Below are 18,276 nucleotides of genomic sequence, written 5' to 3' on the forward strand. Positions count from 1 at the left end.
GTTCATTGAGCCAAGAATACCATTGAATTCATTGATAAGGAGTTAGTACTTTATTGTTGCCTACCAAGTATTTGTTAAAATACCCAAATGAAGTTCTCTATGATTAAAGCCAAGGAATGATAGTATTTCATGCATGTCATTGGCCAATCACATGATTATGAAGTATCTCTCACAGTTTTGATATTTATATCAAAGAGATACTTGCCACAGGTCACAGGTCACAGCACTGTCATTTCCTTCCTTTAATTCAAGACATGATACCCTTTAAATTGATTTGAGACTTATGATTCATTCTTCATTGTCATTGCCAAAACGCCATTGCCATAGCCATGTTTTAAGCCAAAGCTATATGTATGTAATTGCTACGTACAACTTTCTATTTACTGAGTTTATTCTCATTCCAATTAATGTCATGTGATGCAGGTGATAAAAAGGACTGAAATGGATTGTTCGAGGCGGGAGAAGTCATATAAAATGCCATGGGAAAGACTTTTTGGTTATGTTACTTTAAATTGTGGTGGAGTGAACATATGTAAAGCTTTAAAATATCTTGTATTTTGGTAATGAATGATGGGAAAATTTTGTATTGGCTTTTGATTATGTATAGATAATATGTTGTGACTAGTAATGTTGCTAGATTTTAAAAAAAAATGGTTATAATGTAAATGCTATTTAGTACTTTTCCTTTTAAATGAAATGCTTCCGCGTACGTTATTTTTATTAAATGTTATTGTCATGGGAGTGGGTTGTTTCAATTACTATGACCAGATTGATGCAAAAAAGAAAGAATATACATGCATTTGATCTTTAAAACTCACGATACGGCGAATAACGAAGCGACGCGGTGCGGGAAGCGATCCGGGCGACTTGAGGCACGATTTTGCTGCTAAAATCAACGTGCGGTCGCTGAAATAATTTGAAAGGGATGGTGGCTGCAGGACAAAGGACTAAGAACCCTACGAATTCTCCCCAAAAAGAAATGAATGGGTGCAAGAGATGTGTGTGTATGGAAAGGCCAAGTGTGTGTGTATACGTTCATGTGAGTGTGAGTTAATGAGTTAGTGGGTTAGTGGGAATTAAGGGGTTTAATTAATAATTAACTTGCTAATTAAGACTACTAACCGACTATTAACTTTACAAAATATACCATAATTTAGAAAAAAATACTCAAGTGATAAACTTTGAAACTTGAAAATCTTAAAAATCACATAATAATTAAATTAGGATTTAAAATGCTTAAAACTTCATAAATCATTTAAAATATCAAATTCTTGACTTGAAATAAAATACAAATTTTACAAATCGCCCAAATCGTCACTGGGCACTTTTTCTCGATCCCTTATCGAATAATCGCTTGAAATATAAAACTCAAAAAAACATTTTAACGCGCATCACATAAACTTGTAATAATTCAAAATAATAAAATTTCATAAATCATGCGTCGCTAAAAATCATTTTAAAATTAAATAAATAAGTAACAATGTAAATAAATGTATGGGTTTTACGTGTACTGATTATAGCTCTATAATTCCTCTCCCACTTAAATAAATTTTTTCCTCGAAATTAAATCTTACCAAACAACTCCGGGTAGCGATTCCTCATATCTACTTCAGTCTCCCAATTGATTCAGCCACTGTACTTTGACCAACTTGGTCACTTTGTTCCGAAGTCTCCGCTCCTGTCTGTCTTGGATTTGGACAGGTCTTTCCTCATAAGACAGATCTGTAGCCAACCGCAACGGCTAAAAACTCAGGACATGCGAAGGATTTTCTATATACTTCCTCAGTATCGAAACGTGGAACACATTGTGTACACCGGACAGATTCAACGGTAGGGCTATACGGTAAGCAAGTGTCCTGACTCTGTCAAGAATTTCGAATGGCCCAATAAATCTCGGACTTAGCTTGCCACTTTTCCCAAACCTCATAACGCCCCTTCATGGGTGTTATCTTTACGAATACTTGATCTCTTACGCAAACTCAAGATCCCTCCTTCCTTTGTCAACATAACTCTTTTGACGACTCTGGGTGGTCTTCATATCCTGTCTCGGATCTTGACCACCACGTCTGCGGTCTGCTGAACAATCTCTGGACCAAGTTCCGATCTCTCACCCACTTCATCCCAACGAATCGGTGATCTGCACTTCCTCCCATACAGTGCCTCATAGGGAGCCATACCTATAGATGATTGAAAGCTGTTGTTGTAGGTAAACTCCACTAGAGTTAGATTTGATTCCCAATTCCCGTGGAAATCGATCACACAAGCTCTCAACAAATCCTCAAAAATCTGAATCACTCGCTCAGACTGGCCATCAGTATGAGATTGGAATGCCGTACTGAACAGCAACTTCGTCCCCATGGCTGCATGTAAACTCTTCCAAAAGGACGATGTGAACCTCGGGTCCCTGTCGCAAACTATAGAAACTGGGATCCCGTGCAATCAAACTATCTCCCTGATATAGAGCTTTGCATACTGAGTCATGGAGAAAGTCGTGTTCACCGGTAAGAAGTGTGCCGATTTAGTAAGTCGATCCACTATAACCCAAATGGCATTGGGTCCTCTGACTGACCTCGGCAAACCATCAACGAAATCCATGGTGATATTCTCCTATTTCCACTCGGGTATAGGGAGCGTCTTAAGCATTCTTGCTGGCCACTGATGCTCTGCTTTCAGTTGCTGACAAGTGAGACATTCAGATACAAATCGACGGATGTCTCGCTTCATACCTGGCCACCAATACAGCATCTGCAAATCCTTGTAAATCTTGGTAACCCTTGGATGGACTGAATAAGGAGATGTATGTGCCTCTGTCAGAATATCCTCTCCGATCGAATCAACACTAGGCACCCACATCATCCCTCTGTATTTCACAATACTATCAGACACGGATAGAGTACACTGCCCTTGGCCTCATCCTTCAGTTTCCATTTCTGTAGTTGTTCATCTGAAGGTTGACCTCTACGGATTTGGTCTAGCAATGAATACTGGACTGTCATATTAGACATCTTAGGAGTTTTGCCCCTAGGATTAACTTCTAGAGCAAACCTCTGAATCTCTGACTGAAGAGATCTCTGTACTGATAGCTGTGCTACGACAGCAACTTTTATGCTCAAAGCATTTCACACAACATTAGCTTTCCCCAGATGGTAGCTAATTTCACAATCAGAGTCTTTCACTAACTCCAACCACCGTCTTTGTAGAACCCGATAAATCAGACTACGTACAAGCCATGCATAATTACTATTATTTAAATTAAAATGATTTTTTTTTTCATGCATGGGAGTTTAAATTCATTTTTTAAATTGTTGAGTTACGATTACTTATTTTACGCAGTAGTTTAGATTTATATTTTCGGATAAATAAGCAAGGCCGGACTGGAGTCGCATTATTGAGATAAAATTTAATAGTAAGAAAATATTCCTAGAATTTATTTAAGATAAAGAATGATTTATTTTAATGTAAAAGAAGGTTTAAGGATTTATTTAATTAATTGGAGTTAAGTAGTAAATAAGCCTTTTATGTCCAATAATTAATTAAAAGCCTAAATTAAATTGTGTAACCAATTGGGATAAATTAATCTAGGCCTATTTTATTTAAGAAATTATAACCTAACATGTTAGTAATTAATTTGAAGATCAAGCCATACCATGCAAGAAAATAGTTATCCTAAATTAATTTATTAATGCACTAAAATACATAATAAGTGTTTAAAACTTTAAGGAGTTAAAATACAATATTTAAGCAATATTTTACCTTCATTTCTATAGCAAATTTTCGGCCCCCTTAGAATCAATTTAATCATGTTTAGCCACTCTCCATTTTTGATATCATTCCTTAATCCTTTCTTGGTATGATTAATTCTTTCAATTTAAATCATCAATAATTAATAATTAAGCACTTTTGCACCTAATCAACCACTAAAGTTAGCCTAGCCAATCCATTAATTTTGAGCAACATAGAATGGTATAAGATTATTATCCTAATTTAATTTATTAACTTACTAAATCACATATTTGGTGTTTAAAGCTTTAATAATTTAAAATGCAAGATTAAGTAATATCTTTACCTTGTATTTAGACAACAAGTTTCGGCCATCACCTCCCCCTAATTCCCCTCAATCCATCAATTTACCACCTCATTTCCTTACCTCTCAAACTTAAGGATAGAAAGATTTTATCTTGCCATTCAATCCCCATTTATTTTGCAACTTCTTCATTCATTTCCTAGCCTTCTCTCCTCTCCTCATTCTCGAAAATTTCAGAGTAAAAAACTTCAGAAAAATCGTGAGAAGCAACAAGGAATAACAAGAGAGAAAAGTAGAAAAGAAAAAAAAACTCCGTCTCCTCTGCGTCGTATTCGTCGTATCGGTTTGTTCTTTCGTCAAAACAATTTCCAGGCATGTTTATGTAGAGGCCCGTGTTTCGTATTCGTAAATTTGCGGAATTATTTAAAAAATTTTCTCTTTAAATAAATAACATGCATCATTCGTAAAATAAATTGATAAATGGATTTAATTTATGAAATAACAGCGGAAGTAAATATTGTTTTCAAACCACAATTAAAAATAATTCATCAAAATAAAAATGAGTTTGAGCATAAAAAAATAAATAAATAAGCTGAAACATGAGGTCCTCGGGTTCCTACTACTGCTGACCCAGGCTGGCTCACTGGTCCCCGCCCTCGGTTCCGACCTCATCAGTACCTACAACAATCAAGTCTAGTGAGTCTAAAGACTCAGCATGCATATATCGTGAATAGCAAGTAAATATCTCATAAAATCGCATGCAACGTAAAAATATCGTATCGTAAAGCGTAATGAAAAATCGTGTCATGAGTAATTATAAATACGTGCATATCTGAAAAATCGTACGTAAAATGTTTGCTCGATACAGCCCCGTCATAAAATAGCATATCATAATTTTTCTGTAGAGATAATGTTCTACGCAAGTGGCCCGTAACATATCATGAACGTAAGCGCCTGATTAGACTAAACCACAATATACTGGGCGGTAGAGAACATCACAGCCCTTGGACTAGATATCCGTACCCATACATAATCATAAACCGGTCGTAAGTCACCGGGTGAAGCAATCCCATAAGCGTAAGGTGGCCACAAGACATATCACATATATCTAAAAAAAAACATTTTATATTTTATGCACGTAATATAATTAAAATCCAGTTTTATTTTACAAATTGAGTTGGATCGTTCTCAGGCTCGCTGCGACTTAATTCTAACATGGGAAAAATGCAATTTATTTCAACGTGACAAAAACTTCGTATCCGAACCACAAATGAGACAAACGCGACCCACAAACGAATATTCCAACCATGACTCTGTACCACCCCGAACCAACATCGAACCATCGTTTCGTCATGATTAAAATACGCCTAACATACTGAAATAATGTTCATACTAACTGAAATGCACGAAAATGGTGAATGGAGGCCGAAATCGAAAAACGCTCTTTCGAGAGTCACTTTGGCACATTGCACCGTAAATTCTCGTACGACCCCTAAACTTGACCAAATGACAAACGGCCAAAAACATGACCTTTCTAACTCAGTGAGGCACTGTCCAGTCCAAGGCCATAGGCTAAAAGCCAACCAAGAATTCGAAACAAGCCACTGAACCGAAGCTCAAACTGCTGTCAAAAAAATGCACGAGCAGCTGCTGTGCTTCCTTGCTTTGTTTACAAGGCTATTTGCTATTGGGGCTTGAACCACCGACCAGAGCCTCTTACCAACATCCTAAAGTTTAGCTTGAACCATGGCTAAGGGCCCTAGGCCAACCACAATCCAAACAAACACCTACGACAATCCGAAGCTCCACCCGAGAACACCATACTGCACGTGTAGGGGTGTTGCTTCGTCTTGCTGCCTTGTCTCATTCCAATGGCCATATGATTGACCATGGCTTGATCTAGACATCATGAGGTATTGTGTGAACCATGGATAAGGGCTAGAAGCCAACCAATATCCACCCAACCACTCAAAATTCGAAACTCACTCACACAAAATCAGAAAATAAAATCGAGGGACTTGTCTTGTTTGTTTAAAATTTTAATGGGATCATGAACCAAGTCATGAAAGGGCATCATGGTCACGTCCTAAACATGCTAAGGAAGGGTTCAAACCATGGTTACAGGCCCAAAAGCCAACCAAGATTTTAACCTCATCTAAGACAATGAAAACAAAATTTCGAGATTCAATCTCGCAACTATGGGGAGTTGCTGTCAAGTCTTGATTCCTGAGTGCATGGGGCTTGAACTAATGGACCAACGTGATCCTAACACACCCTAGTACATGTCTAGATGCAGCCTTGAGCGCCTGGATTCGAGCCAACCTCCTAAAATCACAAAACAAGCCAAAACCGTGAAGCATGAAGGAAGGGCCGAAAATTCTGTGCAGGTTTTGTGAAAATTTTGCTGTCATGTTTCGGTTTTGCTCCATGAATCATGAACAAATATGATTTAAAAGTGTACATATGACTTGATTGAAGAGAAAAGAAACGTATAAACTGTATAGCCCCAGATTCGACGACTGTCCTCACTGTACCAAGACGAGTCTTTCCAGCGTGCTTATGTCCTCCCTCACACGCACTCTAGGAAACTTCCCAGGAGGTCACCCATCCCAGAATTGTCCCAAGTCAAGCACGCTTAACTTTGGAGTTCTTATGTGATGAGCTATCGAAAAAAAGATGCACTTTCGTGGTATATGTAGTACATATCAAATCTTTTAAGCCCTCTTCAACTATATAGTCCATTACATTGAACAGTCTCGGAATCCCTCTCCTTCCGATGTAAGATTGGTTCATTCATGTTCCCTCCGCCTAGAAGCCTGCAAGGAGCCGCTTATTATCCGTGCAACCTCATGGCACCGGCGATCACCCCCCGCCCTCTTCGGCCCCGTGCCTCACATGCTCACCAGCTTCCGCTTGGTTCATCCTCGAACCCACACCTTACTAGAAGAGGTCGGCTTTGATAACAACTGTAACGCCCCAGATTCGACGACTGTCCTCACTGTACCAAGACGAGTATTTACAGCGTGCTTATGTCCTCACTCACACGCACCATAGGAAAATTCCCAGGAGGTCACCCATCCCTAAATTGCCCCAAGTCAAGCACGCTTAACTTTGGAGTTCTTATGCTATGAGCTGCCGAAAAGAAGATGCACCTTCGTGGTATGAGTAGTACATGTCAAATCTTTTAAGCCCTCTTCAACTGTACAGTCTATTACATTGAACAGTCTAGAAATCCCTCTCCTTCCAGTGTAAGATTTGTTCATTCATGTTCCCTCTGCCTTGAAGCCTGCCAGAAGCCTCTCATTGTCCGTGCAACCTCATGGCACCGACGATCACCCCCCCGCCCTCTTCGGCCCCGGGCCTCACAGTCTTTGTCTCATATTCTGCTCCTTCTGCATGAACAAATACTTGAGACTCTTGTGATCAGTAAATATCTTGCATTTCTCGCCGTACAAGTAATGTTAGAGTAGGTGCACGTCGAGCCAAGTGTTGGCCGAATGTTCACAATGAAACTCTATGTATAAACAGTCTTTATTTTAATAATATTTGAAATTATTGTTTTGGCACTTCTTTATCTGTATACCAATGTTAGTTGCGTAGATAAAGTCCTTGAATATACAAATAATAGAAAGAATATGAGGTGCTAATATGATGAGTATCATGAAACTCATATTTGCAATACTGTATATTCTAAACAGTTCCTAGTCGATTCAGCCGTTGCTAAGAAGGATATAGGCCGCTCGAGTTCGAGACTAGTATCTGCGATGTGAGTACCATGTTTCATTGGTAAGGGACATTGTGATGTCCGAACATGCAGATAGGTGCTCCTTGTAGAGTGCACTGAACAACCCTCCATAAAGGACTTTCCAAGTGGTTCTCACTTATCGAGTGGAAACGTCTTAGTTTATGGTTGTCCACCATTAGTCCTTATGACCCGGGACAACATTGAGACTCTATGTGCTAGCATTGCACTTTGACTTGTTTACCGACTCATATGGGGTCATCAGGTGGCAAGGTTGTGTGTTTTGTCAAAACATATAGGAGTCGATGCATTGTAGTCGGGGATTCACCACTTACCTTCAGGTATGGATATCCTATGTGTATGTAGTATGAAATCTCTGATCAGAGTATGGTGGTAATTATGAAAGGGATTTAATAGATTACACCATCGATGCAACTACGACATGACACATAGTATCGATTCATTGACAACTCTCCCATATACCAATGGTTGTCGAATCGGTCGGGATATATGAGTTGAAGGGACAGTACTGTACGCTAACCATAATTGAATGGTTCTTTCAGGAACTATCATTTGATACCGAGAGAATCATGTAAGCGATGCTGCTACGCATTTAACATGATTGGTTGGGTACTATCAGACTTGAGTTTTGAAGTTCTTGTTATCAAGGAGTTGATAATTAAGAATGGAGCAATTGGGGTATGTTCGTATAAGGACATGTTTAGTCCGAATCACATGGAGATGTGAACCCACGGCTAGTTGTATCAATGAATCATTGAGGGTCACACAAGTACTAACTTTGTAGATTCCGTTGAGAAGTAAAATAGTTCAATGTGTTGAATGGCTTATAAAGGAGTTTATAAGCGTAGGGAAAAATAGAAGTATGACTTCTATAAGAGAATTGTGGGAATGTAGCTTTTAATTTGAGGAAGTGTTCCTAAATTAAAAGTTGGCCAAATGAATAATGTATTTGAAAATTTTGATTTTCATAAACATTATTATGGACTAATTTAAATTAACTCAAGTGTTGAATTAATTAAACACTAGTGGGCCTAGTAGAGTCTAAATAATTACATTAGTTCAAGTGTTGAATTAATTAAATTACATTGGGCCTTGTAGAGCCTAATTAGAAATAATTATTAAACTAGTGGGCTTGATTAAAATCAAGTAAATGTTAAATGGTCTTAAATATGTTTGAGACAATTTAAATAAAAGTCCATGGACTTTATAATTGTTATAAACCCAAATAGAAATGCATGCATGGGAAGTGAAGAGTTGGGAGACTACTTTTTCAATAATCAAGGCTTGGCATGCTAAAAGTGCTTTTAACTTTTACACAACCAAGACAACTCATCATCCCCTTCATTCTACCTCACTTGGCCGAAAATTCCAACATTTTTCTCCTTCATTTTTCTCTCATTTTTCTTCTACAATTGTTGAGGAAAGAAAATACTTCTCATTGAAAATCCTCTTATTTTTGTAGTGCAAAATAAGAGAGGTTCTAGCTTGCAAGTGGTGGGCCTAATTTTGAAGCAAGGAGAGCTTGAAGATTGTCTTGCCATTCAAGAGCTAAGGTGTTTACACCTTAGTTGGAGCCATCATCAATCTCAAGAGATTGATAGGTACAAATCTTAAAAACACCCTATGAATGTCATTCGTGTTTTGTATTTTCTACACATTATAGGCTTAAGGTGTTCGAATTTCTTGCTACAAAAATTATTTTGAAATATCCGTTGCGCATACGGACACCTTAATCAATCCCCTTTCAAGTGGTATAATGAGATAAGGATACTATTTTGTGTAGCATATATTTGATATTATATTGAGGTCAATTTCTAACCGCATAAGATAAAATTCCGCAACAAAAATCGAGGCCGTCGTGGGGCATTTTTGGGCAGCAACATTTCGGGTTGCTCGGGCTGCCCGTGTAGCTGCCCATTTCGGGCGGCAAGGGCAGCCCAAACAGCCCCTTGTTTTTTTTTTTGCCGGAATCCGGCGAAGGTGATGACGACTAGGGTTTCCAAAAGTGTTTTGGATTATCAACGTGTCATGGGCCTTGAAGTTGTTGGGCCATTAGATAGCTAACATATTTGTGAAATTTAAATGGGCCAAAATGTTTTTGGTGAAAAATGATTTTTTGGGCCCTTAAGTTTAAATTTACAAAAGTTGTAAACATATTTTCTCATAAAATAAATAATTGAAGTTGGACTTTAATTATTTATAGTAAATTGTGATTTACAAGAAATTCGGTTATAAATAAATTAATTAGAAAGTAGACAAAGGGGTTTGTATACTTGTTAATTTAGTTTATAATCGTGGCGGTTAGTGATTGGATCAAGATATATAATATTGGATCAATTGATTATTGTGATAATTAATTGATGGTGTATGATATGTGATATTATGTATGAAGGATGATCAAAAGCCCAAGCCCAATTTGCTAGGTGTATGCTAGGATATTTTGTGTTGAATGATTGTAATAATTATCAATTTATAAAGTGGGCTTGGTTTATGGCCCGTTCCCACCCCATGACATGTATCCCTATTTGCCATGGATATTTATTTGTAAATATTAGTATAGTGGAAGATCAAGATTGGAAGATGGTGGCCTTGATGATTATGAAGATCGAAGACATGTAAATATTGGAGGCTAATGTAATAGTTGCATTTGCATCCCATGCATTTTCCTAGGATTGGACCTAGGTTCGTGTTTAGCTCACACGGGCCATTAGTTTTGGGGCAATTGATCATCCTTGTTTTGTTTACTGTTTATAATATATGCATGATATGTTATAAATAATGAGTATGTGCGTTATTATTATGATAATAACAAAGTAGCATGAATCCGACAATCATACGATCAAACATGACGAGCTTTTAAAATAAAATTAATGACGAGACCTTTCAAAATTAAAAAACACTCATTTTGAATAAGATTCAAAATTAATATCAGGCCCAAAAAAGGGAATTATAAAGTTGTTTATAATTTCCTTGTCTTCCATCGACAATAGGTGCATGATGAACGCTACCCGTGCTCGGGGCTCGGCTCATATTATTGGAGGGGCCCTGAGTGCCGGAAAGCTGTGACATCCATTGACATGGTGATGTCAACTACGTGGAACTCCCATGATTTCGGCTCATATTATTGAGGGAACTCATGGCGACCGTCCATTAAGGTTCAACATCGATGGGTAAGGCTTGTCACGTAAAGATGAACGATGTCATATTATTGGGTCCTAATCAAACGTGAGACAAAAGTTTACGTAGAGGGTTGCATGGTGATGCAATTGGAAACTACCTTTTAGGAATTGTGATTGGCTGATATTATTCGAGATCATAATTCGCTAATTGGACCTTGCGTACTGATGCTACTTCGTTGAAATGGGTGAGCCGGGTAAGGAGCTCCAACAAGTCAAATCAATAATTTATAGTTTTTAGGAAATTTGAGTGAAGATAATGGCTTCAATAGCACCTGCAAACAATGAAAAGAACTCGTGAATGGGTGCCGGAGGGGTGTCCGGCGTGGCCACTCCGATGCTTAAGTCAGCAGGGTACTCAAGCGATAAAACCAATGTAGTCAAGTGATGATTGTGTGATATTGGTGTGAATAAATCAATCTCAATGTAAAGGGAGAACCTGGTATTTATAGTAGAAGAAGTAATGATGACCTCGTTCTTCGTGCTACCTACTAATTATAGTAGGGCGGCTACATTCTGACATGTCAAATCATACACTAGTCACATCCCGCCTATCTGACTTTGTCAACCACTTGGATTAGTGTCAGAGATAGGACGGTCGCCCACACCTCCTGATGACTTATATGACACGCCAAAGTCAAGTTGCTCTGACAGATAAGATTGTCCATATTAATATACTCAAGTGTGGTTCAATTCTCGAGGTGGCTCGGGTGGTCGGTTACCCGGGTGCTTGTATAAGAGCCCGGGCGTCTGGTTGCCCGGGGAGTAGAGCCCGGGCTTGCACCTGCCAGGCTTCAGAAGAATCCATCCTGCAGATTGACCCTGATTTGGGAATCCATCTGATATCCCGGGTCATCCATGACCCGGGCTCTTACAGGGGTATCATCACACATCCCTTAAATAGTCGGGCTAGAGTCATACTCGCTGTCCCGATTAGTCATGCTTGGATTCCCAAAGAGATGATCAATCTGGTTTAATAAAAGCATCGGGGGCTTCATGTCTCCCAGAGATTGAGATGAGGAGCCGGAGTCTCGTGTCTCATGGACTTGAGATAAGATGTTGGGGCCTCGTGTCTCTCGGACTCGAAATGGTCGAGGTATGGAGCCCCGAGCCAGGGTACGGATCCCTGGACTTAATAGATAACCAGNATTGAAGCCATTATCTTCACTCAAATTCCCTAAAAACTATAAATTATTGATTTGACCCGTTGGAGCTCCTTACCCGGCTCATCCATTTCAACGAAGTCACATCATTGGCGCCGTCTGTGGGAATTTGAGCTCAAGGCGTAGATATGGTTTCCATTCAAAAATAAGCCCAACTCTGTTTGGCAAACATACAAGTCCGACCAGCTCGGCACTCAGATCTTATATGTGGATTTCATATGGGCTCAAAGCTCAGCAGCTATCCCGGATTGGCATGAAGAGCATTTGCTATGTACTTAGTAGCATACAGCTATATTAGTCATCTAATTTAGCTCAACCAGAGAAGTTTCACTCTATCGGAAATGAATTCAGATTCAGTATTTCCAGGTTAGTGATTTGGTTTTTAATAAAATTAATACAGCAGGAAAAGCAAAATCTTGAAAGTCCGGGAGACATGAGGCCCCGGCACCATATCTTAAGTCCGGGAGACATGAGGCCCCGGCACATTATCCTAAGTCCGGGAGACATGAGGCCCCGGCACGTTATCTTAAGTCCGGGAGACACGAGGCCCCGGTATTTTATCTTAAGTCCGGGAGACATGAGGCCCTGGCACATTATCTTAAATCCGGGAGACACGAGGTCCCGGCACATTATCATTAAGCCCAGGGCTCTCAAACCTGGCTCGGGGCACCGCACCTCGACCATTCCCAAGTCCCGGGAAATGTTCCCCGGCCCAAGGCTCCGCACCTTGGGTCTTAAAAGCCCAGGGCACTACACCCTGGCTTGGGGAACCACACCTCGACCATTCCCAAGTCCTGGGACATGTTCCCCGGCCCAAGGCTCCGCACCTTAGTTCTTAAAAGCCCAGGGCACTACACCCTGGCTCGGGGAACCACACCTCGACCATGCCCAAGTCCCGGGACATGATCCCCGGCCCAAGGCTCCGCACCTTGGTTCTTAAAAGCCCAGGGCACTACACCCTGGCTCGGGGAACCACACCTCGACCATTCCCAAGTCCCGGGACATGATCCCCGGCCCAAGGCTCCGCACCTTGGTTCTTAAAAGCCCAGGGCACTACACCCTGGCTCGGGGCTCCGCACCTCGACCATTCATGAAGGCCAGAGCTCCGCACTCTGGTTATCTATTAAGTCCAGGGATCCGTACCCTGGCTCGGGGCTCCGCACCTCGACCATTCATGAAGGCCAGAGCTCCGCACTCTGGTTATCTATTAAGTCCAGGGATCCGTACCCTGGCTCGGGGCTCCGCACCTCGACCATTCATGAAGGCCAGAGCTCCGCACTCTGGTTATCTATTAAGTCCAGGGATCCGTACCCTGGCTCGGGGCTCCGCACCTCGACCATTCATGAAGGCCAGAGCTCCGCACTCTGGTTATCTATTAAGTCCAGGGATCCGTACCCTGGCTCGGGGCTCCGCACCTCGACCATTCATGAAGGCCAGAGCTCCGCACTCTGGTTATCTATTAAGTCCAGGGATCCGTACCCTGGCTCGGGGCTCCGCACCTCGACCATTCATGAAGGCCAGAGCTCCGCACTCTGGTTATCTATTAAGTCTAGGGATCCGTACCCTGGCTCGGGGCTCCGCACCTCGACCATTCATGAAGGCCAGAGCTCCGCACTCTGGTTATCTATTAAGTCCAGGGATCCGTACCCTGGCTCGGGGCTCCATACCTCGACCATTTCGAGTCCGAGAGACACGAGGCCCCAACATCTTATCTCAAGTCCATGAGACACGAGACTCCGGCTCCTCATCTCAATCTCTGGGAGACATGAAGCCCCCGATGCTTTTATAAAACCAGATTGATCATCTCTTTGGGAATCCAAGCATGACTAATCGGGACAGCGAGTATGACTCTAGCCCGACTATTTAAGGGATGTGTGATGATACCCCTGTAAGAGCCCGGGTCATGGATGACCCGGGATATCAGATGGATTCCCAAATCAGGGTCAATCTGCAGGATGGATTCTTCTGAAGCCTGGCAGGTGCAAGCCCGGGCTCTACTCCCCGGGCAACCAGACGCCCGGGCTCTTATACAAGCACCCGGGTAACCGACCACCCGAGCCACCTCGAGAATTGAACCACACTTGAGTATATTAATATGGACAATCTTATCTGTCAGAGCAACTTGACTTTGGCGTGTCATATAAGTCATCAGGAGGTGTGGGCGACCGTCCTATCTCTGACACTAATCCAAGTGGTTGACAAAGTCAGATAGGCGGGATGTGACTAGTGTATGATTTGACATGTCAGAATGTAGCCGCCCTACTATAATTAGTAGGTAGCACGAAGAACGAGGTCATCATTACTTCTTCTACTATAAATACCAGGTTCTCCCTTTACATTGAGATTGATTGATTCACACCAATATCACACAGTCATCACTTGACTACATTGGTTTTATCGCTTGAGTACCCTGCTGACTTAAGCATCGGAGTGGCCACGCCGGACACCCCTCCGGCGCCCATTCACGAGTTCTTTTCATTGTTTGCAGGTGCTATTGAAGCCATTATCTTCACTCAAATTCCCTAAAAACTATAAATTATTGATTTGACCCGTTGGAGCTCCTTACCCGGCTCATCCATTTCAACGAAGTCACATCACGTACCTACTGAGGAAAGGAGTTTCCCGTTTTCACTAGAGGGTAGTGAAAATGTCAAAAGAGTGGGAGCGCAAATTTATGAAAGTAAAAGTCCATACTTTATATCTTAATAAATATTTTAAAATAGTCATTAACATTTATCTGTTTTACTTTTCAGTACAAATTTTGATAATGTCTTCGATTCGCAATCCGCTAACTGCAATACTCGACAAACAAGTATTAACCGGACCTAACTACCTCAACTGGCTAAGAAACTTAAAAATCGTCTTGAATTCGAAAAGGATTGCATATACACTGACTGAGTCGCCCCCTGTTGAGGCTCCGACTGACTGCACTCCTGAGGAATTGCAGACTTACAAGAAATGGTGTGACCATGACTTGAAAGCCAGGTGTTATATGCAGGCTTTTATGATTGATGAGCTGCAGAGGCGTTTTGAGGATGCAAAGAATTCTGCTGACATTCATTTGCATCTCAAGGAGCTCTTTGGAGAGAAAACACGCCCTCTTAGGCATGCTACCATCAAGGAGCTGATCAATTTGCGCATGCAAGATGGGGCCTCGGTCCATGAGCATGGCCTGAAGTTGATTGGGCTCGTGGACAAGCTGTTTGGCATGGATTTGAAGTTGCCTTCGGAGTTGACCACCGACGTGTTGCTCTTGTCACTACCTAGCTCGTTTGATCCTTTTGTGGTGAATTTCAATATGAACAAGATGGAGCCGACCCTTGAGGAGTTGGTGAACATGCCTGTGACCTTTGTGTAGAACCCGTTAAATCAGAATACGTATAAGCCATGCATAATTTCTAGTATTTTAGATTAAAAATGATTTCTTTATTATTTAAGGCATTTTAAGTTGTTTGGTCATGATTATTCATTTTTAATCGCATAAGTTTAATTTTATCTTTTAAGTTAAATAAGCGAGGCCGGACCGGAGTTGGAGTTTTAAGATAAAATTTAATGATAAGAAAATATTCCTAAATTTAATTTAATTCAAAGAATAATTTATTTTAATGTAAAAGAAAGTTTAAGAATTTAATTAATTAATTAGAGATAAGTAGTAAATAAATTCTTTTATGTCCAATAATTTAATTAAAAGCCTAAAATAAAATATGTGACCAATTGAGATAAGTTAACCAAGGATTATTTTATTTAATAAATTTTAACTTAACATGCTAGTAATTTAATTTAAAAGAATTAGCCATGCATGCAAGATAATTATCATCCTAAACTAATTTATTTAATTTACTAAAATACCTAATGAGTAGATAAAACTTTAAATATTTAAAATACAAGATTTAAGCAATATTTTATCTCATTTTAATCATAGATTTCGGCCACCCCATTAGAAGATTTAATTAAGTTGTCAACTCTCCATTTTTATTTCCTTACCTTATCATTTCTTGGTAGATAATTCCTACAATTTTAATCAACAAAAATTATTAATTAAGCAATATTTCTACCTAATTTATTATCCAAATTTTCGGCCCCCTCCTTAGAAACAAATCTTGATTGTTTTGGCAACTCTGCATTTGATATCATTCCTTAATCAATTCTTGGCTTGATAATTCCCTCATTTTTTTTAATCCTCAATAATTAATAATTAAGCAATTTCATGCACTTAATTAAACCAAAATATTAGCCAATCTATTCCCCCATTTTCGAACCACATAATAAAGGGAGAAAATCATTTCTTGGTATCATTCCATCTCCTCATTTGTAATCCTTCCATCTAGTGCATTCTTGACCCATTTAATTTGCAACATTCCCTTCATTCCATATCACTCTTTCTCCTCCATACGTTTGAAATTCTGAAGAAATATCAGCAGCAAATCGTCCCCTTTCAGCAGCTAGGAATCGAGAACTTGTAACAAGAAATAAGAAAGCAACTCCGCCTCCGTCGCACCATATCGTCGTATTAATTCGTTTTATTTTCAAACGATTTCCAGGAATGTTTATATCTTTCCTTGCTCTTCAATCAAGTCATATACATGTTTTTAAACCATATTTGTTCATGATTTTAATAGCAAAAACTGAAATTTGTTCAGCAACACTTCACAAAATTCTGCACAGATTTTTCTGTTTCCCTTCATGCTTTACGTTGGTATTTGTTTTGATGGTTTCAGGGTATGGCTTGTTCCAGGCACTCAAGGCTGCTTATGGTCATGTTATAGGGTGTGTTAGGAAGGGTTTAGTCCATTGGTTGCATGCCATTCACCCCAGCAAAATGAGTTTTGACAGCAACTCCCCATCATGTCATTGTTGTGTCTGGTTTTTCTTGCTTTGCTGTCAAAGGGGGAGGGTTCTGATCTTGGCTGCCCTAGGGGCTGTAGCCATGGTTAGAATCTCTCCTTGGCTTGTCTAGAACGTGACCAAGATGCCCTTTCATGGCTTGGTTCTTGGTCCCATCGGATTTTAAAACAAACAAGACAAGTGCCCCTTTGGTTTTCAAGTTTCTGGTTTTGTGTGTGAGTTTAGTTTCCATTTCTAGGGTGTTGTGTGGATCTTGTTTGGCTTCTAGCCCTTAGCCATGGTTCACGCAATCCCTCATGATGTTTAGATCGAGCCATGGTCAATCATATAGCCACTGGAACGATGAAAGACAGCAAGCGAACCAATGCATCACATTACAGATTTTTTTTGGTGTTCTCGGTTTCAAGTTTCGGTTGCCTTGGGTGTTTGCTTGGATTATGGTTGGCCTAGGGCCCTTAGCCATGGTTCAAGTCACACCTTCGGATGTTGGTAAGAGGCTCTAGTCGGTGGCTCAAGCCCTAATGGCCATTAGCCTTGTAAACGATGCAAGGAAGCGCAACAGCTGCTGCTGTAATTTTTTTGACAGCAACCTTGCCTTTGGTTCAGAGGTATCGTCTGAGTTCTCGGTTGTCTTTTTAGCCTATGGCCTTGGAATGGACAGTACCTTATTGAGTTAGGAAGGTCATGTTTTTGGCCGTTTATGATTTGGTTAAGTTTAGAGATCGTACGAGAATTTACGATGAAATGTGCCAAAGTGACTCACGGAAGAGCGTTTCATGATTTTGGCCTCCATGCACAATTTTCGTGTATTACAGCCCTACGGTCATGTTTTCCAACATTTTAAGAGTATTTTAATCATGGCTAAAACGATGGTTAGATGTTGCTTCGGGTTAGTACGAAGCCATCATTGAATACTAAGTTCGTCGGGCGTAATTGTCTCGTTTTTGGTTCGATTTTGAAGGGTTGGTCAAGTTAAGTTATTTGTAGGTCCCTCATGTTAGAATTAGGTCGCAGCGAGCCTGGGAACGATCCAACCCATTTGCAAAAAAAAACAGGATATTTAATTATATTACGAGAATAAAAATATAAAAGTTTATTTTTGAGATATATGCGATATGTCTTGTGGCCACTTCACGCTTATGGAATGCAGCTTATGAGATTATTACTTCACCCGGTGACCTACGACCGGTTCATGTTCATGTATGTGTACGGATATCCAGTCCAAGGGCTGTGATGATCTCTACCGCCCAGTATACTGTGGTTTAGTCTGATCAGACGATTCATGTTATGTTATGTTACGTTACG

Source organism: Primulina huaijiensis, chromosome 4 (genome assembly GCF_012295235.1).
Source record: "Primulina huaijiensis isolate GDHJ02 chromosome 4, ASM1229523v2, whole genome shotgun sequence".
Classification (NCBI taxonomy): Eukaryota; Viridiplantae; Streptophyta; class Magnoliopsida; order Lamiales; family Gesneriaceae; genus Primulina; species Primulina huaijiensis.